At 37.2% G+C, this 16,914-nt stretch overlaps 1 protein-coding gene across 23 annotated transcripts in view; it reads right to left on the reverse strand.

Annotated features, from left to right (window-relative positions):
• LOC123791704 (ankyrin repeat domain-containing protein 26-like) overlaps positions 1-16,914 on the reverse strand; it is a 184,442-nt gene that overhangs the window by 127,694 nt on the left and 39,834 nt on the right. For 19 of the 23 annotated variants that reach the window (XR_015722489.1, XM_087857833.1, XM_087857831.1 and 16 more), the window contains 2 exons: positions 15,381-15,496; positions 13,306-13,469 (listed from right to left, as the gene is read on the reverse strand). The gene's annotated coding sequence lies outside the window, so the exon portion shown is untranslated. The remainder of the gene's footprint in view (positions 1-13,305; positions 13,470-15,380; positions 15,497-16,914) is intronic. The other 4 variants (XM_087857840.1, XM_087857835.1, XM_087857837.1 and 1 more) reach the window with 4 other exon arrangements.

A 16,914-nucleotide genomic window follows, 5' to 3' on the forward strand; every position in this document is an offset into this window, starting at 1 on the left:
CAAAATTTCTCCATAGAGGTTTTGTGTATTCTAGATTAACTTAATTACTACAGAATTTATGGGTTCTGATGGTATTTTAAATGCATCTTTTTAGTTACAATTTTTTGTTGGAGATTGTTGGCATAGATAAATGCTATTGATTTTTGTATATTGATTTGCTGTCCATCAACCTTGCCGAACTTTCTTATTATTCTCATATTTGTATGTTGATTTTATTGTCAGATAAATGATCATCTACAAATAATGATGGTTTAATCTCTTCTGAACTTTACGTATCATTTTTTTCTTTATAGAATTAGTTGTGACTTTCAGTCTATTACTAAACAGCATTAGAGATAGTAAGCAATCTTGACTTAAAGGGAACATCTTAAAAAGTTTCTCCTTTAAATATATTGTTGACAGAAGGAAGCTTTATCAAGTTAAAGTTTTCTTTATTTCTAGTTTATCGTTATAGCAGAACTTTGTAAAATGCTCTTTTCTCTTGATTAATCAGATAATTTTTCTCATTCTATTAATGCTGTGAATTTCATTGATATATTTTCTTTTATTTTTTTGGTTTTTTAAGTTTTTCTTTTAACTCCAGTTAACATACAGTGTTCTATCAGTTTCAGGTATACAATATAGTGATTCAACAATTCCATACATCCCTAGTGCTCATCACAAGTGTACTCCTTAATCCCCATCACCTATTTAACCCATCACCCATACTCCCTCCCCTCTGCTAACCATCAGTTTGTTCCTATAGTTAAGAGTCTATTTCTTGATTTGTCTCTCTCTCACTCTTTTTTCCCCCTCTGTTCATTTTTTCTTTCTTAAATTTCACATATGAGTGAAATCATATGGTCTTTGTCTTTCTCTCGCTGGCTAATTATTATTTTATCTCTAATTTCATCCATGTTGTTGCAAATAACAAGATTTCATTCTTTTTATGGCTGAGTAATATTCCATTGTGTGATTTTTATATATATATATTTCTATATAATACCACTTTTTCTTTATCCACTCATCAATTGATGGGCACCTGACCTTCCTCCATACCTTGTCTATTATAAATAATACAGCTATAAACATAGGGGTGCATGTATTCTTTGGGTAAATACCCAGTAGTGTGATTCACTTTTTGAGGAACCTCCATACTGTTTTGCACAGTGGCTGCACCAGTTTGCATTCCCACCTACAGTGCACTTTAACCAACACCGGTTGTTTCTTGTGTTGTTGATTTTAGCCATTCTAACAGGTGGGAGGTGACATCTCATTGTAGATTTGATTTGCATTTCCCTGACACCAAGTGATGATGAACACCTTTTCATGCGTCTGTTGGCTCACTGTATGTCTTCTTTGGAGAAATGTGTGTTCATGTCTTCTGCCAATTATTAATTGGATTATTGGGGGGTTTTTTGATGTTGAGTTGTATAAGTTATTATGTATTTTGGATACTAACCCTTTATCAAGTTATATCATTTGCAAATATCTTCTCCAATTCAGTAGGTTGCCATTTAGTTTTGTTGAGTTTTTCCTTCATTGTGCAAAACCTTTCAATTTTGATGTAGTCCCTATAGTTTATTTTCGCTTTTGTTTCCCTTGCCTCAGGAGACACATCTAGAAAAACGTTGCTATGGCTGATGTTCAAGAGATTATTGCTTGTTTTCTCTTCTAGGATTTTAAGGGTTTCAGGTCCCACATTTAGGTCTTTATCACATTTTGAATTTATTTTTGTGTATGGTGTAAAAAAGTGCTTCAGTTTCATTCTTTTGAGTGTTGCTATCCAGTTTTCCCAATACTACTTGAAGAGATGTTCCCATTGGATATTCTTTCCTCTTTTGTCAAAGGTTAATTGACCATATAATTGTGGGTTTATTTCCAGATTTTCTATTCTCTTCTATTGATCTATATGTCTATTTTTGTGCCAGTACCATACTGTCTTGATCACCACAGCTTTGTAATATAACTTGGAAGTCTGGAATTGTGATGCCTCCAGCTTTGGTTTTCTTTTTCAAGATTGCTTTGGCTATTCGGGGGTCTTTGTGGTTCCATATAAATTTTAGAGTTGTTTGTTCAAGCTCATGCAAAATGCTGTCATTATTTTGTTAGGGATTGAATTAAATGTGTAGGTTGCTTCGAGTAGTATAGACATTTTAACAGTATTTGTTCTTCTAATCCATAGGCATGGAATATCTTTCCATATCTTTGTGTTGTCTTCAATTTCTTTCATCAGTGTTTTACAGTTTTTAGAGTATACATCTCTTATCTCTTTGGTTAGGTTTATTCCTAGGTATCTTATTTTCGGTGCAGATATAAATGGGATCGTTTTATTAATTTTCTCCTTCTTCTGCATCATTATTGGTGTATAGAAGTGCAACAGATTTCTGTACATTCATTTTCTATCCTGAGACTTTATTGAATTATCAGGTCTAGCAAGTTTTTAGTAGAGTCTTTTGGGTTTCTATATATAGTACCATGTCATCTGCAAATAGTGTAAGTTTACTTCTTTACCAATTTGAATGCCTTTTCTTTCTTTTATTGTCTGATTGCTGAGGCTAGGACTTCCAGTACTATGTTGAATCAAGTGATAAGAGTGGACATAGTTGTCTGCTTCCTGACTTTAGGGGAAGAACTTTCAGCTTTCTGTATTGAGGATGATGTTAGCTGTCAGTTTTTCATATATGGCCTTCATTATGTTGAGGTTTGTTCCCTCTAAACCTACTTCGTTTAGAGTTTTTATCATGAACGGATGTTGTACTTTGTCAAATGCTTTTCCTGTGCCTGTTGAAATAATCATATGGTTCTTATCCTTTCTCCTATTGATATGATATTATTTGTGAATACTGAACCACCCTTGTTACCCAGGAATAATCCCACTTGAACGTGGTGAATGATTTTTTTTAATGCATTGTTGAATTCAGTTTGCTAGTATTTAGTTGAGGATTTTTGCACCTATGTTCATTAGCCTATAGTTCTCTTTTTTATCAATGTCATTATCTGGTTTTACTATTAGGATATTGCTGGCCTCGTAGAACAAAACTGGAAGTTTTCCTTCCTTTTCTGTTTTTTGAAATAGTTTAAGAAGAATAGGTATTAACTCTTTTTTAAATGCTTCATAGAATCCACCTGTGAAGCTTTCTGGTCCTGGACTTTTGTCTGTTGGGAGCTTTTTGATTACTGACTCAATTTCTTTATTGGTTATTGGTCTGTTCAAATTTTCTATTTCTTCCTGTTTCAATTTTGCTAGTGGCTATGTTTATAGGAGTTTATCCATTTCTTCAAGGTTGTCCAATTAGTTGGCATATAGTTTTTCAAAATATCCTCTTATAATTGTATTTCTGTGATGTTGGTTATGTCTCCTCTCTCATTTGTGATTGTGACTGAGTCCTTTCTCTTTTTTTCTTGATAAGTCTGGCTCGATGAATCAATTTTATTGATTTGTTCAAAGAACCAGCTCCTGGTTTCATTGGTCTGCTCCACTGGTTTTTTTAGTTTCTGTATCATTTATTTCTGCTCTAATCATTTCCTTCCTTCTGATGGTTTTAGGTTTTGTTCTTCTTTTTCTAGCTCCTTTAGGTGTAAGGTTAGATTGTTTATTTGAAATTTTTCTTGCTTCTTGAGGTAGACCTGCATTGCTATGAATTTCCCTCTTGGAATTGCTTTTGCTGTATCCCAAAGATTTTGAACCATTGTGTTTTCATTTTCATTTTTTCCCATGTACTTTTTAATTTCTTCTTTTATTTCCTGGTTGACCCATTCATTGTTTAGCAGTATATTATTTAACTTCCATGTATTTGTGGTCTTCCCAATTTTTTTCTTATGGTTGACTTCTAGTTTCATAACATTGTGGTCAGAAAAGATGCATGGTATGACTTTGATCTAATTGAATTTGTTGAGGCTTATTCTGTGGATTAATATGTGGTCTATTCTGGAGAATGTTCCATGTGCATTTGAAAAGAATGTATATTCTGCTTAGGATGGAATGTTTTGGATATATATCTCTTAAACCACTTGTTCCAGTGTGTCATTCAAAGCCATTGTTTCTTTGCTGATTTTCTGTTAAGATGTGCTGTTCATTGATGTAAATGGGGTGTGAAAGTTCCCTACTATCATTGTAATATTATTAATTCCTTTACGTTTGTTATTAACTGTTTTAAGTATTTTGGTGCTCCTATGTTAGGTGCATAAAAATTTACAATCGTTATATCTTCGCTTGTTGGATTGTCCCCTTTATTACTATATAGTGTCCTCCTTTCTCTCTTATTACAGTCTTTGTTTTAAAGTCTATTTTGTCTGATTTAAGTACTGCTATTCCAGCTTTCTTTTCACATCTATTTGCAGGACAGATGTTTCTCCATCCACTCAGTTTCAACCTGCAGGTGGCTTTAGGTCTAAAATGAGTCTCTTGTAGGCAGTATATAGATAGGTTTTGATATTTTATCCATTCGCACATATCTTTTGCAGTGTTTAGTCCATTTATATTCAAAGTTATTACTGATAGATATGAATTTGTTATTTTATTATTTGTTTTGTGGTTGTTTCTGAAGACTTTCTCTGATCCTTTCTTGTCGTTCTCTGTTTCATGGTTTGCTGATTTTCATTAATGATATTTGGATTTCTTTCACTTTATTGTTTCATATTTATTAGTGGTTTCTGATATATTGGTACCAATAGGTTTGTATATAACCTCTCCTGCATACAGAAATCTATATTAAGTTGATGTTCATTTAATTTTGATCCCATTCTTTTTTCTTCTCCTCCCCATGATTTAGGTATTTATTTTTATATTTTACATCCTTTTATCTTGTGAGTTCCTTGGCTGATTTTTTACAGAAATATTCGTTTTTACTTTTTTTGTGTTTCCTACCTTTATCCTTCAGTCCAGTTGTCTGCAGAGGCTCTGTTTGCCTGTTGTGGGCAACGTTTGGTCCCAGGCCTCAAAATGGCATGTTTTAACTAGGTGTGCTCTGGTATGTTTGTGAAAGGAGACCTGTTGCCACCACTGCAGGAACTGAGGCTCCACAAAACTCCCACATTGGGAGATGCGGTGTTTGCAGGGGCTTGGTCTGGTCTTCTGGGGGAAAGGCCCACCTACAATGAGACTGAGGCATGACTGGGAAGGGTAGGTTCACTGGAGCATGGTGCAGTGGGGTTTGGTGTAAGCAATTTAGGTAGTGAGTGTCAGAGCTGCACTAGTTCCCACAGGTAGCCCTGTGCTTACGCAGAGGGCAGGGGAGAAAAATGGCACTAGCCAATTCCTTTGTTCCTGGAGGGGAGTACGTGCTCTAAGAAGAGCAAATAACCTTCCCACTGTGTGCCCCAGATGCTCTTCAGACTCTTGTTTCTATGCTGTGTGTCCATGGATTGTTTGCCTGCCTTCTTTCCAAGAGCAGTTCAGTGCCCTTGGGGCTCTATCACAGCCAAGCCCGATGACCTTTATAACTCCAGGCTTTATGCCATACTGGTTGCCAGAAGACATGAAATTGGGGCCCTCTCACCTTCCAAGCCAATTGCTATGGGGTTTCACTTTCCCATTCAGTCCCCTTTGTGCTAGTTTGTCTATCATTCTTCTCTAATACCACTCCATCCCCACTACAGCAGCCATAACCTGTTCTCTCCCAAACCCTGCATCCACACTTAGACCTTCTTCAATGTGACCTCTTCACAACCTTTAGTTGTGGAGTTTGCTCTGCCAGTCTTCAGGTCAATCTCTGGGATATTTAGGATGATTTGATAGTTATCTAGTTATAGTCATGGGATGAGGCAAGCCTGTGGTCCTCCTACTCTGCCACCACCTTCCCTCACTGATGTGTTTTCTGAGATTAAAATATCCTTTCATTCTTGAGATATACTCCAGTGGATCATTATGTATAATTATTTTAAGATATTTTAACATTTTATTTAGCCAATGTTTCCTTTAGGATTCTTGGATCTACATGTAGTTAAAAAGGGGGCTACAATTTTTTTTAGGTATTGCTCTCATGTGGTTTCAAATCAAAATCACATAAAATGCATTGTTTTGTTATATTTTTATTTTAAAGACTTGTAAAAATATAAGAACTATTCCCTAAAGCTTTGGTAGAATTCATAGACAAATCATGTTAAGTCTGAAGCTTTTCTGGGAAGTGAAAGATTTAATTTTTTTATGCTTATTGTCTTATTCGAGATTTATATTCCTTCTTGGGCAAGTTTGCCATTTTATATTTTCTACCAATTTATCCTTTATTCATTAACTCTAGTTTTTAAAAGCTTATTAGAGAATCATTAATCATAATACTGTTTTTTAAAGCATCCCTTTGTATTTTTCATTATGTATATATTTGCCTATTTTTTATTTGCATATTTATTTTAAATAATTCATTCTCTTATTCATCTTTTCAAAGAACTTTAACTTTTTTTATCACTGAAAAGTTTTAACTATTTTGAAATAATTTTAGATTTTAAGAAGATTAGCAAAGATAGTATAGAAAGTTTCCACATACTGTTCACTCAAATGTCCAGTAACATTAACATCTTATGTAACCACGGTAAAACTATCAAAACTAAGAAAGTAATGTTAGTACAACACTGTTAATTAAATACAGATCTTGGGATACCTGGGTGGCTGAGTTGGTTAAGCTTGGCTGAGGTCATGATCCCAAAGTCCTGGGATCGAGTCTCACATCTGGCTTCTTCCTCGGCAGGGAACCTGCTTCTCCCTCTCCCTGCCACTCCCCTGCTTGTGTACTCGTGCATGCTCTCTCTCTCTCTCTCATTCTGACCAAAAATAAATAAATAAAATCTTAAAAAAAAAAAAAAAAACCTTACAGATCTGAATCAGATTTCCTTAGTTTTTCTACTAATATCCCATTTCTTTTCCAGGATCCAAAGCAGGATACCATGTGTTATGGTATCTGAATTGTGTTTCCCCAAAATTCGTATGTTGAAGTCCTAATGCCCCCAGTACCTCACAAAGTGACTGTATTTGGAGACAAGGTCTTTAAAGAGGTAAATAAGTTAAAATGAGGAGGGACCCTCATCCAAAATGACTGGTCTCCTTACAAGATTAGGGCACAGGCATGTACAAAGGGAAGACCATGTGAAGACACAGAGAAGATGGCCATCGACAAGGAAAAGACAGAGGCGTCAGAAGAAATCAACCCTGCTGACACCTTGATTGTGGACTTCTGGACTTCAGAAATATGGGAAAATGAATTTCTGTTGTTAAACCACCCAGTCTGTGGTACTTTGTTATGGCAACCTTAACAAAACTAACATTATCATTTAGTTGTCATGTTTCCTTAGTTTCCTCCAATCTGTGAGAGTTTCTCAGCCCTTCCTTGTCCTTTAAAGATGTTTTCTTATATTATGAACCATTAGTTGATACTTTTGAATGCTAGCATGGTATTCTGTTGAATGTCCTTTAGCTTGGATTTGTCTGATGGTGTCTCACGATTGGACTGAGGTTATGGACTTTGGGGAAGAATAAAATGGAGAGGAACTACCTTTCTCATTATATCATATCACAGAGTACATAATATCAATATGTTTTACCACAGGTGGTGTTGACCATGATCACTTGGTTAATGTAGAGATCATGTGAAGACACATTGTTTGCCAGGGTTCTCTATGCTAAAGTTACTGTTGTTCTCTTTTTCTAAGTGAATTATCAAATTAAGCCCACCAAGGGGAGGTGAAGTAATTTCCTCTTCATGGAGAGAGTAGTGTCAAATAATTTTGGAAATATCTTAATATCAATATAGTAATGAATAAATAAATGGTTGGGGGGAGATGCTTTGAAGTTATTCAAATATCCTGTTTCTTTTTAAAGTCTTTCACACTAATTCTAGGACTTATCAGCAGATCTTGTCTGCAACAATTATTAATGTGGTATTCCAATGATGATTTTCTATTTCCCTAATTCTTTCTCAATTTATCAGCTGGAATTCTTACGTTAATGGAATTGTCTCTTTTTCCTCATTTATTTAGTCACTTATTTCAGTATGGACTTATAGACACTGATTTTTGGGGTCGAATCCAATATTATCATTATTTATTTTCCTGCTCAAATTGCTCCAACTTTGGCAATTGGGAAGTCTCTTAAGTTGGTTCATATGTCCATTTTGACATGCTCTTGTCCTATTTTCTGAAGATGATGCTTTGTTTTCCCTGTCCAGGCCTGTGATCACTCATGACTCTAAGGGACCCTTATTCATTACTAGAAAATGGTATTTAGAAACCAGGATATGGGTGCCAAAGAACGAATTTGTGGTTTTGTTTTTTTCCCTCCATCACTTTGTTGTTCTTCGTTTCATTGACTTGCATTCTCTCTTTGTTATTCATTTATTCTGAATCTTTGTATTTTCTCTGGTGCTTTCTCACTTCCACCTTCTTGAATTAAATATTTAGATTTTTAAAATATCTTGTTTCCTTACAAATGTATAGTATTTAAAGTAACAAAATTTCCTTCCAGTTTTATCTATGTTCCACAGTTTCTTTATTTGTAATATTTTCATTGCCATTCAATTCTGAGTATTCATTAATTTATTTTTCAACCTAAGCGTTATTTGGTAATTTGCTTTTATTTTCCAAACATACGAGAGGTATTTAAGGTATCCTTTTAAGAAACTTAATTTATAATTTCATGGATTATGATTAAAAGACATAGTTATATGACATTGTTCCTTTGGAGTTTGAGGTTCCCTTTGGGGGATAATCTCTGGTTTATTTTGGACAAATATTTGGTAAGTATTCTTGATATTAAAACAAAAAAGTCAATTATCTGTCATGTGAAGAGTTCTGTATATGCCAAACAGATTAAGTCTACTAATTATAATGCTTAGATACTTGCTAAAATTGCTTCTTTTTATTTGATCTATTAGTTTTTCACAGAGGTATGTCAGAATTTCCAACTACAACTGTTGAGCAATTTATTTCTCTCTTAAGTTATACAAATTATTGATAAACATACACGTATGTGTGCACACACTTAGGTGCATATATGTTCTTGGTGACTATATCTTCTAAATCTACTGTTCCTTTAACCAATATAGGACATCTATGTTGGTTAGATGTCCCAGTTACATACTTTTGCATAGCAAATTTACTGTACCAATCTAGGGGCATAAAACAAACATTTTATTTATTTTTTTACAATTCTGTGGGTCACAAATTTGGGGAGTACTTGGCTGGGTGGTTTGTTTCTGATGTATATGATATCAGTTGGGGTGGCTGGTGCTGGAAGATCCACTTCTAAGATGGCTTCTCACTCATTTTTCTGGCAAGTGGGCTGGGATGTTTCAAGTAGCTGGGAACTTCTTGGTAAACTCTCTTTCCACATTCACTCTTCCTGGTATCTTGCATTTCCTCATAGCAGGATAATCTCAGGGTAGTTGGAATTCTTTTACACAGAATACACTTACCCCCCTCACACTCCTCACCCCCAAAGTCTCCTTTCATTGTGGTATTGTCTTAAAGTCAGGGTTTAGCCATTTGAATGAAGTCTAGATGAGCGTGAGTATTATGTACATGGCTCCTCTAGTATAAACCTCTCTATCTGAAGACCTGTCAAGAAATATTATCTGTCCCCTTCCTCTGTTATCCCCCCCCCCCCATATATGATTGTGGTAAAAGGATAGCACAACTACGGTAACACTGCAGTTAAAAAAGCAGGGGAACGAGATACACATAGCAGCTACTAGATCATGGCAATTTTGAAATCCACTTCAATGTATATCACCAATTCCTTGATAATGATCTAATCCTGCTCCCTGGGAATAATTCTCTGAAGGTCCTGGCTTTATCCTCTCAGCTCTTGATTCTGTCCTCTGAACCATCTTTCCTTTTCCCTAAGAAACTGATTTATGTCTGCAGCTGAGTGGACTTCTTAGCTTGCTTTTTGCTGACAGAAGCGTGGGGAGGAGGAAGTATCTTTTTTCTTTTGTGCTGTTTCTTTTCTTTTAATTTAAGATGACAGTGCTCCCACTTCGTTATTCATTGAAAAATGTTCTGGGTTTTCTATGAATCTTACTGGGTTTCATTCTATTAGACAGAAGTCTGATTTTTAAATCTCTTTAAGATAGGTAATTTTCTGAATCGGGCCCTGTGGCTACTGTGCAATAAAGTCTTAAGAATCTTAGAATCCCTATTGTTTAACACAGAGGGTCTATGAGGCATACCCATAAGATCACTGGGGCGCCTGGGTGGCACAGCGGTTAAGCGTCTGCCTTCGGCTCAGGGCGTGATCCCGGCGTTATGGGATCGAGCCCCACATCAGGCTCCTCCACTATGAGCCTGCTTCTTCCTCTCCCACTCCCCCTGCTTGTGTTTCCTCTCTCGCTAGCTGTCTCTATCTCTGTCAAATAAATAAATAAAATCTTTAAAAAAAAAAAAGACACACACTAAATTAAATGGAAATTTATCTATAAAATCTCATGGTGAGTTTACGTAACTTAATTATTGTGGGTTCACTAATCAGGCTAAAAGAAAAATGTATAAATTATACATGTCAGGAATTTCCACCAGTGTTTTCCTAACATAGACCAAATGAGTGATAAAACATTCCAACCATAAGAAGTAGAGGATCGAATATACTTTTATTTAGTAAAAATCTCTCTTCAAATTATAGTAAATCTTGAACTCAAATGGCATAATTTTAAAGAACTAAATGATTTACCAACATTCACTTTCTTGAAGCTAAATTTTCAAAAGAAAATGCTCCAGCAGTTCCTCTGACAAGGAATCAACTATAGAGAATGAGGAGTTGAAGACTGTATATTAAAGAAAGACTGATGACTAAATTTTGATAAATATACTTTAAAGACTTCATTTTTAACCATAAAAATAATTTAACCAAAAAGCGATCAAGCACTGGGGCCCCTGGGTGGTTCAGTGGGCTGAGCGTTAGACTCTTGGTTTTGGCTCAGGTCTTAATCTCAGGGTTCCGAGATCGAGCCCCATGTGAGGCCCAGTACTCAGGAGGGAGTCCGCTTGAGAGTCTCTCTCTGCCCTTCCCCCACGCCCCTGCTCACTCTTTCTAACAGAAAATCAAGCTTTGAATCAACCAAATTCAACTTAACTTGTTTTAAGTAACTAATTTTCTAAAAACAGACCACATATCACCCTATAAACCTGATAAATAGGACAAACCATAGCCTAAGTTTCAAACGCTCCTTTTCTTAGGTTTTTTCATGTATAAGCAATATATTTATACAAATTCTGTCTCCTGTTTATGCTAAATAGAGCCTTACTATGTAATACTTTACTCAAGAGTTTATGCTCATTACACAGACATCACTGCCTGACGGATTAATACCTAAACCCACTTTGATGCAATCTGAAATGGGCTCGATTCCACTCCACAGTGGAACATCATTAACTAAGGAATGGTTAATTGTCCTCAATAGATACAGGACACTGTACCAAACAATAAAGAAAGACTTGAAGAAATCACTACAACAGAATAGAAATGGTTAGTGAATGTGTTAAAAGACATCTACCTTGTTAATGGGAAGATAAATTCGAGTTATTGGAGGTATTACACACTGTGGAGGAGAGAGTGTATGACAGTTCTCAGAGTAGGAGGAAGTGAGAAGGTTTGTGGGCTCCAGAAGACATATCCAGGGGCAGTCTGGCAATGTACGTGTCCTGGGGCTGCCCCTGAGCTGTCCTTCCACAGTGCTCCCAGAGTTGGAGAGCAAGGATTGTCACAGAAGTATTACTTGTAGGACCAAAAAACCTGTGAACTACCTACAGGCACACAAAAAGGGGCCAGTGAAATAAAATCTGAAAAAACTATATGATGGGGCGCCTGGGTGGCACAGCAGTTAAGCGTCTGCCTTCGGCTCAGGGCGTGATCCCGGCGTTATGGGATCGAGCCCCACATCAGGCTCCTCCACTATGAGCCTGCTTCTTCCTCTCCCACTCCACCTGCTTGTGTTCCCTCTCTTGCTGGCTGTCTCTATCTCTGTCAAATAAATAAATAAAATCTTTAAAAATAAAATAAAATTTACACTTTTAAAATCTGAAAAAACTATATGAGAGACTCCTACATAATCATTTAAATGATTTCATACTTTTGTGAAAATATATACTTGTGAATATGTGTATGTGTGTATGTGTATATGTACATATATATATATATATGCATTTATATGATATATTCTAATGGGAAAAGGTCATGTGGAAAGCTCTAGTTTTAAAAGCTTATGATTGTATTTGTTTAAAAACTCTACATAAACATATGAAGTATATATTTTTGTATCAAAAACAAACTATAGTGATGCCTGGGTGGCTCAATCAGTTAAGCGTCTGCCTTCGGCACAGGTCATGATCCCAGGGTCCTGGGATTGAGTCCCGCATCGGGCTCCCTGCTCAGTGGGGAGTCTGATTCTCCCTCTGCCTCTGCCTGGGGCTCCCCCTGCTTGGGAGCTTGCTCGCTCTCTCTGCCAAATAAGTAAGTAAAATCTTAAAAAAAAAAAAAAAAAAAAAAAACAACCTACGGCTCTCTTTGGGCTCCTGTGATGACAGCTGACTCCTCCTCTCTTTCTGATAAATCTGTATGCTCTGATTTCCTAACACGAATGCCTGCTACTTCAGCAACAGAAGAACAGTGCGGACACCATGCTGCAGTCACCAGCAAGGCGAGGAGGGGCCTAGGAGGGAGTGCACAACATGCTGCTGGCCTGATGAATGGAATGACTCATGGGAAAACAGGCGGGACTACGCCAAGATCTCCCACCTAAGAGGAAAGGTCAGTTTCTTCTGATGTCTTTTCTGTTACAATCGAAATGCACTGATTTCCCTTATTCCATCAGCTCTGAGGTCAGAAGTCAAAAGCCTTTCGAGAGCTAAGTACAACTATCATGGGGCTGGGATGATGCAATAAGGAATGGGAGCAGGCGGGCTGGAGTCAACGAGATGGTGCATCTGAACCTTAGAGGCTCTTCTCACTGTTCCTGCCAACCTCTGATGAGCATTCAGTGTAGTTAAGGTCTGTAAGAAAGCACTACTGCCTTAAGGACCAAAAACACCAGAAACGAAAGGCCAGACAAAGGTGAAGAAACCACTGACATTAATGGTCTACTCAGATAAAACAACCTTGTTCACCAGCCTGCTTCTTTGGGATTAGCAAACCCATGAGACCGGTGTGGTCGGCCATAAACCTTGCTTAGCTGAGACCCTCCACCTTCCACACACACAAGAGCCAGAGGGTACCGAAATTCGCTTCCTAACGGATGTTCATCCTCTTCACAGTTAACCTGGCAAGGTAACGACATCCACTACATTAAAAACATTCAGCTTATCAGAGCAAAAGGAAATAGAGATACGTCCAGAATTACTTACATGTCATCCCCTTGGAAAGGCCTATCATCCTTATCAGACGCCTGCCTTACTGCCTCTTTTTCTCTCTTCTTTTTCTCCTTCTTTTCTTTCTTTGAGAGGGTTCTCTTGAAGTTCTGGATAACACCTTCTTTCTCCTGCTTCTCAGGTCCATTGCTTTGAGCCTTCTGATAAAAGTAGCATCGTCACTATGGTGGCTGTTACACAGAATCACAGCAAGCTCTCTACGGCTGAGCTAACTTCATCTCACGTTACAGCCAACACCCAGCTACTGCAACAGGGGAAGGTCCGGGGGATGGAAATGTTCTTTGCCCTGACCGGCTAATGGTTACCGATGCGTATTTAGAAAAACTTAATGAATTATACATCCAAGATCTGGGCATTTCATCGTGTGTGTATTTTACCTTGATTCAAAATTCATACGCAAGCAAGCAAGCAAACAGAAAACCAAACCCAGCAAGAAAACTATGAAATCTGATTTTCCATAAATAAAAATCCAAATAATTTACATAAAGTTACTTTTAAAAAAAGAAGGCTAATCAAAATATGGAAATAACTGGGGCGCCTGGGTGCCTTGGTTGGTTGAGCATGGAACTCGTGATTTCAGCTCGCGTCACGGTCTTGGGCCATCAGGCTCCATGCTTAGTACAGAGTCTGTTTGTCCTTCTCCCTCCCCCTGCTCTCTCTCTCTTTAATAAATAAAATCTAAAAAGAAAAAAAAGGAAATAACTGTTTAAATCATTATCTACTTTATAGATGTTTTCTCTAACATCAAAGAAATGTTAAGCATACTGTAAGAAATGGTTTTTTGGAAGCAAAATTATAAGTCCTGTTTCTGCAAAAACTCCTATTTCTTTTCCAGACCTTGTTTATCTGCTTATTTATTCTTAATTTACAACATGGCCTGCTAGCAGATGACAGACTTTTTGGGGTGGGGGTATAATTAATAGGTTGACTGGTAAAGAATCAAGAAAAACACGAAAGAATGGTTACTGTATTGGGAAATAAACTACCTTCTGTTTTATCTAAGTTAGTATTTCTATTTTCATTGCTAGCCATGTCAGCACTGTCCTGACCCTAGTAAGAGGTCTAATCCACACGAACGAGGATCTCTAGCCCACAGCTAGGCACATCAGCTGAAATCACGATGCAGAAATGAAATAAAATATGGGCCAAAAAAAAAAGAGAGAGAGAGAGAGAGAGAGAGCTGTCCCTTCTTACTTTATATGGATTTGCTACAATGTCAAGCCACTAGAAGCACAAGTAACGAGTAAGGCCAAGAACACATTCTGTGTATCTAAAACTCTTCAACACGGAACACTAACATCACACAAATTAAGTGAAAATTTTCTGTTTCCAGAAGTGAACAATGACGCTCTTTTCCCAAAATAATTAAATAGAAGACTTTTCTCAAAATATTCTTGACCTCTGCATTTGCTATCACCTGTCAGTACTGAATTCTAGTGTAAGGTGCCATTTGATTTAACACAGAAATTACAGTTAGTTTCAAATCTTATCTGTATTTCATAGTGGTCCACATAAGAAGAATAGCAGCACAGGAATTCCAGACACCCTACCACCTGAGAAAGTTTTAGTATCACTGCACTGCATTACATCAGCCCAGAAAGTTTGCTTCTTTCTAATCTTACACACAGAGTATGGAAAAGGTTTTAAATGTGCCTTATTAGGTTGTATCTGAAAATACACACAAAATAGGTTATTAAAGTTCTATTTTCCCTTGTGATTCTTATTAAAATATATTTTGACTTTCTAATTTGGTAAAAAACCTGGAGCTGATTACTTGAACATTAAATCTCTTAATAACAAAAGCTTCCATAATACTTCTTTGCAAAAGTAAAGAGCAATATTAGGGATTATTTAGTGAAACAGAGGATGAAACAGAGAGAAGTAGGACTCCTTTTAATTTTTTTTCAGGGAGGAGGGTAAAAAAGTCATTTAGGAAATGCAGCAAACAGGAAAGTTCGGTGGAGGCCCATCGCACTAACACCAGTCTCATGTCCGTTTCGGGCCGACCCGGGCCCGGGACAACGTCAGCGTGAGATGTGGAGGGGTCCTACCTTAGGAAGGAGGGCATCGTTCTCATTCTTAAGAACAAATCTGCCCTCTCGATCGTCTTTATTCCAATTCAACTGAACAACTAGGGCCTTCTCATCATTATCCAATCTTCTTTCTTCTTCAAATCATGAAACGAAAAAAGTTAAGTCATGGTTATTTAATGGCACTAGCTAATACAACATTCTCATATAAGTTTAATTTTATAGACATAAAATACCTTATTACCACAAGTACTTACTAACAGGCTGAAATGTAATTCAAAATGTTATGTGAGAGTTTTAATTATTTACTATTTTGTTGCCACTATAATTTTTACTACCATGTAGCCAGTGCCAAACACTGACCAGGATGACGTCCTTACCACATTTAGAATCCAATTGGGAAAATAAGAGAAATACAAACTAGAAAAAAAAATATATAGGGCTTTGCTATCAGCCTAGTTCTGTAAATCAGATTATCTCATATATGCAACTGGAAAAGAAGGAAACAACGTTAACGTAACACAGGAGTTCGGCTGACCTATGAGATTTCCTTCTCACACAAGTGTTAGTGACAGCTGTACCCTGCTTTCTATCTCTCGACTCCCAAACTCACTAGGTCCAGCCCTCACAGCACCTGCCACCATGGAACCACCATCCTGTCTCTTCGTTAGGATAAAGTGCTAGGTTTAGAGTATTCCTTCCTTGCTTGCTGGACATCTAACATGCCTCAGGAACGTGGCAGCCCACAGAGCAGGCTCCCCTGAGGGCCCGGCACACCTCAGCCACTTATTAGAAGCCTACAGTCAGCAAAAATAATTCACATAACTGTCTATAGGATGTCTACAATGAGGGCAGCAAACACAGGACACAGAGCCCAGCTGGAGAACTACTGGGATAAAGGAAGTAGGGATCAACGGGACAAATTTACAGGGTAAAAAAGTCTTACACAGGCTTTTAGTAAATACTGTATGTAAACAGCAATGTTAATTATAAGAATACAGGAGTAACAAACTCTAATTTATTATTTTATGAACTGAAAATATGAGAAATGAAAATTAGAGCAACAAATTAGGGACTGGGTGAAGTTTGAAATTCCTGCTACAAACCAAAATTACCAAATTCTTCTTGTTGCAAAATCTGTACTAGATCAAAATCCTTCATTGTATATTTCTAGAGAACTAATTTTAAGAACTAAGTCAAAACTGTAAAAGTAAAATAAAAACAAGGGTGAGGTATTCTAAAGCATGTGAGCCTAACTATTAAATATAAATACGGTCAGGGTCCTACCACAACGTTATAACTTTAAGGTCTAGTTCTGCCTTAGTGGTTCTCATACTGCTGCTGCTGTTGAACAGCAGAATCCTTTTTATTTTCCCAGCTGATTTCACATAAGGAATCCTAATACGTGGAGAGGCTAAGATGGAGTCTCCGTGGGGCTGAAGGGCGGGTTGGGGCCTAGGATTCAGTGCCCTGGACCTACGGTGCACAAGAATGAGGTGAGGTGCCCTGAGCACTCGCTGTGGGCCATGCTCAATCCCCAGGGAAACAAGGTGCA

This window comes from Ursus americanus, chromosome 31, assembly GCF_024610735.1.
Source record: "Ursus americanus isolate L20-20 chromosome 31, mUrsAme1.1.p, whole genome shotgun sequence".
Lineage (NCBI taxonomy): Eukaryota > Metazoa > Chordata > Mammalia > Carnivora > Ursidae > Ursus > Ursus americanus.